We start from the raw sequence: 6,853 nt of genomic DNA on the forward strand, positions 1-6,853 counted from the left end.
TATTTTCTAACTCCAACGTGCAGTTGTTAAATTCATAGGAGCATGTTAGGATTAATCGTTGTATGATAAATTAATAATAATCCAAGAAACGATCATCGGGCAAACGGAGCATTAATTCTGTTTAATATTCCTTCATTGTGGTCATAGATGACGCATTATAGACAACATGCAATGAAAAATGTCGTCTATATGTCAATAGATGACGCGTTTCGTCTTGTTTGTTGTCTATAATCGAGAATTTACACGACATACGGCAAAAAACGTTGTCTATTATATGAATAGACGACGTTAGATGGGCCACGTCGTCTATAATATGCGGTCATAGACGACGCGCCATATGCATGTTGTCTATTCATATAATAGACGACGCAGCACTGGTGATAGACGACGTGCTTGAGCACTGTGTCGTCTATGTGCATGGTGAGGCGCTAATAGACGACGTGCGAAGAAGGATGTCGTCTTTAATGCAATAGACGACAACGCATAATGCGCGTCGTGAATCTGAAAAAATCAAATTAGGGTTAGCTTGTTTCCCACTCTCTCGCGCCGCTCTCTGAAATTTTCTGGCTCTTCTCTTGAATCTTTGAAATTTCAATTAGCCGTCCACCGTCCGACGCACCACCGTCCGTCGCACCCACCGGCGCTTCACCCACCGCAACACCTGACGCCTCACCCCCCTCGTTGATCGATTTTGCCGCCCACCTCCACCTCGGCGAATGGATTAGGCGACGCCCTAGCCGCCGCTGTTAAGAGCCACCACCGGAGAGGGATCGACGTCGCGAAGCCCTTGCCGCCACTCTACTTCGCCTCGACGATATTCTGCCGTCCATCTTCGCCCCAGAGACGTCCCAAAGCCGCCGGATTTTATTCGGAGGGCTGAGCTCCAAGTTTCACCATTGACGTCTGCACTCTCCGGCCCGCTCAAGCTCGCCCTTCTCCATTCTTCTCCAATTTTTGATCGATTATTCCACTCGCCCCGCTCAAGCTGCACTCCGGTGAGTTTCATAAATTCATACCCTGTTTTTGTGATTAGTGCCCTGTTAATACCTTGATTAGTGCCATGATTAGCTCCAATTATTGATCAATTAATTATGTTAATGTCGATGAATGGTGGTGTTGCAAAAGCATGTATCTTTGATGTCGATGAATGGAGTTTATTGGACCACGAATGTTGATCTTAGATAGTAAATTAATGGAGTTAACCATGGAGTATGCAGAGTATGCAGAGTATGCAAAGTCTTTTAGATTGCAAAGTCTTTTTGATAGGGTTTGTTGCTGAATTTCTAGAGGGGGGGATCATAACCCATTTTTCCTGATATGTGGGATCCTTAACTTGAAATCTGATGTCTGAAATTAAGACATGTTCTCTGATCAGTGAAATTAAGTCTTATCTGTATTTATTTGTATTATTAGACAGAAATAAGAACTGAGGACCATTTAGTGGATTATCAAGAAACAATTTACACATGTGAAAATACTTTTGCAATGTATTGTTGGATATATTTATTTGATTAAAGATATTGATTTGTATTTAAATTGATAGACAATTAATCTATACTTTCTTAAATAGGTGTTGGTGTTTTGTTAAATTGTGGGAGGAATTTCAGAAAGTGTTTATTCATCCATTTGGAAGAGAATCGACAAGAAAGGGATAAGCTTCAACGGTGAGTTTGCTATATCTTATTTTTATGTTTTCACCATGGTTCAAATGGCAACCATGGTTAGATAAGCATGTATCTAGGTTATTTTTGCACAATGGTTATGTAAACACTGTAGATAAGCATGTATCTAGGTAGTTGATATGGAGAATAGGTTGGGGAATGGCTCGTTCCATTCCATTTGTTGCTGTGGTGATGGCTTGGAGCCGATTATGTGTTATGTGTGTTTATGTGTTTGTGTAAGAAATAGGCACAAGTAATCATAAATATTTGTGAAATTTATAGGTTAAGTAAAATGACATATATTTTTTTAATGCCCACTCTGTGAAGAATGAGCATTGTGTTGAAGTTGATGATGATGATGTTAAGGAAGTTCCTCGTGACAATGTCTTGTCGTTGGTCAAAACACCGAGAACTAAGGTATAACTTTTAACTTATATAATATTACTTTATAGTTGTTAATTATTCAACATTCCAGTTAAAAAAGGATGTGAAGGATACATTGAAGTTGAAGGCAACCGATGTACCAACGACATTAAGGATGTTGCACAAATACGCATGTGTTGCACTCAATGGTGGTCGCACTATTCAATTCACCTTGGATCCTAATGTCTTTGGTAATAATCGAGAAGTTTTTGTTGAATTTGATGAAATCCACAAAATGTGTGAATTGGAGCATATCGCAGCATCGAGCATTTGTGTCTACATATGGTAAGTCTTTTATAATTCATTAGTTAAAAATATTTGATATTGTTCATAAGTTTCTAATTTGCTTGCAATAATTTAAAGGCACTTATACAAGGAGTGTGAGGCTTCAAACATTCTTGATAGAATTCGATTTGTTGATCCATATTTGGTATCTTGCGATCCAAGTGTTGACCAAAACGAACAAGCGAGTAGGTTAGGCCAGAGGTTGATTGGTACCAAAAACAATCAACTTGTTATGATGCCATGCAATGTAGGGTACGTGAAAATGATTAAGTTTGTTTTAATTAAAATGCTTATGATACTTGATGGTATAACTATTAAATTTTTTATTAGTTGGCATTGGATTCTTTTGGTGATTGATCCACATAAAGAAACTGTATATGCGTTGGATCCATTGTTAGATGGTACCCATGTTGAGGATTGGAAAAGCATGATGACGTTGTAAGATTTATCGTTTTTTTAAAAAAAAATTAATTAGTATTATATTTTAATGTGTATTCTAATGTGTATTCTAATGTGTAGAGCCATGAAAATGTTCAACATTAGCATAGGAACAAGAGGGAGGAAGAATCCTTTGTGGGAAACGATCAATGTATGTAATTTCTTACCTTAACATTATGTTTCACTTCGATCAAATAATATGTTTACTACTTTATTATTTGTGACACAGGCTCCACAACAACCTGATGGAGCACAATGTGGATTCTATGTTATGCGATTCATGAGAGATGTCTTTGACAATCTTGTATCCGATCACTCTCTCCCATTAGCTACGTTGGTAATTATAATTTAGAATTTTAATCAAATTAGTTCAAGGTTTCATTTATGATGTATTACTTAATGATCACAATTTTGTATTTATAGTTCACAGGAGGATGTTATTCCAAAAAAGAGATTGATGAAATGAGGATAGAGTGGGCAGAGTTTCTAAGTTCGATTGATGATTGATGATGGTAAGTTTGATACAAAGTTAATTCTTTAATATTTTTTAGATCTAAAGTTTATAAACTAATACATTCATATTTTGATCATACAGATGGTGTAACTTTGACACTCAAGTAACCTCATTTTTGACTCACATGTATTATGATCAACAATATTTTTTTGGATTTGATGTAGAATGTTTGTATGATGGATACTTTTTCAATGTAGGATGATAATTAACTTTGAAACTAATGAATGACCTTTTTATTATTTGTGTATATATTTTAAATTATTTATTATGAATTTTTAGATTTCATAAAATATTTATTTGAAAAATAGGAAATTTAAGTATAATTGCAAAATTAAAATAAAAAATTAAAAAATTAAAAAATTCAACGAATAGACAACATGCGCATGCGCGTTGTCTATCAGCTAATAGACAACATGCGCATGCACGTCGTCTATCAGCTAATAGACAACATGCGCATGCACGTCGTCTATTACGCGTCGTCTATTAGCTGATAGGCAACGCGCATGCGCATGTTGTCCATTAGCGCTCTCAAATAGACTACACCTACATAGATGACATGCGATTTTCAAATAGATGACACGCTTCGCATGTTGTCTATTAGCATTTTGCTTGTAGTGTCAGTTAGAGAAAGATTTTGAATTAAAACACAAAGCTCTTAACTGAAGTAACTGATTTTAAATAGTAAGCTTAAAAATACTTACTGATCGACTGATCATTGTAGTCAGTCGATACCACTTGATCCTGGTTGACTTATCAGGACGAGTTTCCTTCAGATGAGGGCTTGTCTTCATTGCGTTCCACGTCAACGGTCGTAGAACAGCAGTTGGTTGACCACCAGTTAGCACGACTGTTTGAGAAAGTCTTCAAACACAACATCACTCTTCTGGATTGATGAGGCCGATCCTTCCACATAGATCGTTGAACCTTTCTTCTGGAAGAGCCTTGGTCAGCAAGTTCGCTCTCTGAACAGCAGTTGGAATCCATTCTACAGAGATATCCTTCTTTTCGACGCGATCACGAATAAAGTGATGTCGAATAGCAATATGCTTGACTCTGGTGTGATGAACTGGATTCTGGGAGATTGCAATAGCACTGGAGCTGTCGCAATAGATTGGGACTTCCTTTTTGTCTATCCCATAGTCCTTCAACTGTTGGACTAACCATAGGAGTTGTAAACAGCAGCTTCCCGCAGCAACATATTCAGCTTCAGTTGTGGAGGTGGCGACTGAAGTCTGCTTCTTTGAAAACCATGAGATGAGCTTGTTGCCTAGGAATTGACAGGTTCCAAAGGTTGATTTGTGATCAATTTTGCATCCTGCAAAATCTGAGTCTGAATATCCGGTGAGCTTGAAGTCGTCGTCAGCTGGGTACCACAATCCTAAATTGGGCAAAATTCGCTTTGCTGCATCCAAATGAGCTTCCTTTGGATCTGACTGATATCTCGCACAAACTCTGACTGCATATGCGATATCTGGTCTGCTCGCAGTCAAATACAGCAATGATCCAATGATTTCTTTGTACTTGGTTGAAGATACATATTTCCCTTCTGATCCTGGATCAACTTTCCAGTTTGTAATCATTGGGATCTTGACTGATTTCATGTGCTGAATACCGAACTTGGCTATCAGTTCTTTGGCATACTTGGACTGATTGATCAGTATTCATTCGCTGGTCTGCTTGACTTGCATTCCTAGAAAGAAATTCATTTCCCCCATCATGGACATCTGGAATTTGTTGGTCATGATATCAGCGAACTTCTTGCATATGCATTCGGATTTGGATCTGAAAATTATGTCATCGACATAAATCTGAACAAGTAGAAGATCTTCTCCTTCTTTGAGGGTGAACAACATTATGTCCACAGATCATTTCTTGAAACCTTGTTCAACAAGATACTCAGATAGAGTATCATACCCTGCTCTTGGAGCTTGCTTCAATCCATAGAGTGCTTTCTTCAGTTTGTATACCTTTTCTGGTCCTGCAACCTCAAAGCCTGGAGGTTGTTCCACGTAGACTTCATCGGTGAGCACTCCATTGAGAAATGCACACTTCACATCCATTTGGTGTACCTTGAATCCTTTGTGAGTTGCGAAGGCTAAGAAGAGTCTGACTGCTTCCAATTTGGCAACTGGGGCAAACGTCTCATCGTAGTCGATACCTTCTTCTTGACTGTAACCTTTTGCTACAAGTCTTGCTTTGTTTCTCACAACATTTCCCTCTTCGTCTTTCTTGTTTTTTAAAATCTATTTCAAACCAATCACCTTTGCATCGTCTGGTCGATCCACAAGCTCCCAAACTAAATTCCAATTGAATTCATTGAGTTCTTCTTGCATTACGATGACCCATTGAGTGGACTTCAGAGCTTTTCGACATCCTTGGGCTCTGTAGATGATAAGAAACAACTAAAATTCTTATCTTCGTTGATGCAGTTCTGGTTGATATCAAAGACGAGGTTGCACATTGATTTTCGAGTCTTGACACCGTCTGATGGTTCTCCAATGATGTTATCCTTTGAATCGAGTTCAAACCATCTTCGATACTTCTTGATCTCTTCTGGTGATAGTGGGGCTTCTTCAGTCAGAATGGTTCTGAAGTGTTGAGCACCTTCTGGAGCAGGGAAGTGTTGAGCTGGAGCTGCTTCGGCATGTTCAACTCGTTCTTTGGCAACTGGAGTTCCTCCTTGACTGATGCCATCTGCATTGGCTCCAGTCTGAGCTTCAGACCTTTGGCTGATCTTCTGATACTGAAGCTTTTCAGTATCTTCATCTTTTCCAGGTCCCCACACCAGGACAGTAGAAGGCTCGGTGTTGTCGATTTCAGTCTTGGAAACTTCAGTATTCTCAACACTTCTTTCAGTTTCCTATTTCTTGAAATCATCTATAGACTCATCAAAGACAACATGTGGTGTTTCTTCAACATAAAGAGTTTGAGAGTTAAACACTCGATAGGCTTTGCTGGATCGTTCTGTTCCAGAGTATCCAAGAAAAATTCCTGGATCAGCCTTGCTATCAAATGTGTTTAACCTCTTCTTATCATTTTTGTGGATGAAGTACCTCGAACCGAAAGCATGAAAATATGCAATTGAAGGCTTCCTGTTCTTCCATAGCTCGTATGGAGTTTTTCCATGTCTTTGAGTGAGGAAGGAGCGATTTTGCGTGTTGCATGCGTTGTTGACTGCTTCGGCCCAAAACTTCAAGAGAAGTTTTGATTCAGCCAGCATCGTCCTTGCTGCTTCCTTCAAAGACCTGTTTCTTCTTTCTGCAACTCCGTTCTGTTGAGGAGTCCTTGCTGCAGAAGTTTGATGACTGATTCCTTGTTCCTCACAATACTCACGAATGACAGTATTGAGGAATTCAGTCCCACGATCTGATATGATGCTGATGATGTTGACTTTCTTTTCAACGCTCAGTCTTCTCAGCAGCTTTGACAATTCCAGCAGTGTCTCTCTCTTGGTGTAGAGAAAGATAACCCAAGTATATCGTGAATAATCATCCACAACAACTAAGGTGTACTTCCTACCGTTGTAGCTTCT

General features: G+C 38.8%; 1 long non-coding RNA gene across 2 annotated transcripts; it reads left to right on the forward strand.

Annotated features, from left to right (window-relative positions):
* Nucleotides 1–592: 592 nt before the first annotated feature.
* LOC130997112 (uncharacterized) lies at nt 593–3,560 on the forward strand. 2 transcript variants are annotated; one of them, XR_009092971.1, is made up of 4 exons: nt 593–995; nt 1,571–1,664; nt 3,231–3,319; nt 3,403–3,560. It is a non-coding gene; the product is annotated as an uncharacterized LOC130997112 (long non-coding RNA). The 2 variants fall into 2 exon arrangements; XR_009092970.1 differs by lacking the exons at nt 593–995; nt 1,571–1,664 and adding exons at nt 2,896–2,958; nt 3,037–3,144.
* The last annotated feature ends 3,293 nt before the right edge of the window (nt 3,561–6,853 follow it).

The sequence above is a fragment of the Salvia miltiorrhiza genome, chromosome 8 (genome assembly GCF_028751815.1).
Source record: "Salvia miltiorrhiza cultivar Shanhuang (shh) chromosome 8, IMPLAD_Smil_shh, whole genome shotgun sequence".
Taxonomy (NCBI): domain Eukaryota; kingdom Viridiplantae; phylum Streptophyta; class Magnoliopsida; order Lamiales; family Lamiaceae; genus Salvia; species Salvia miltiorrhiza.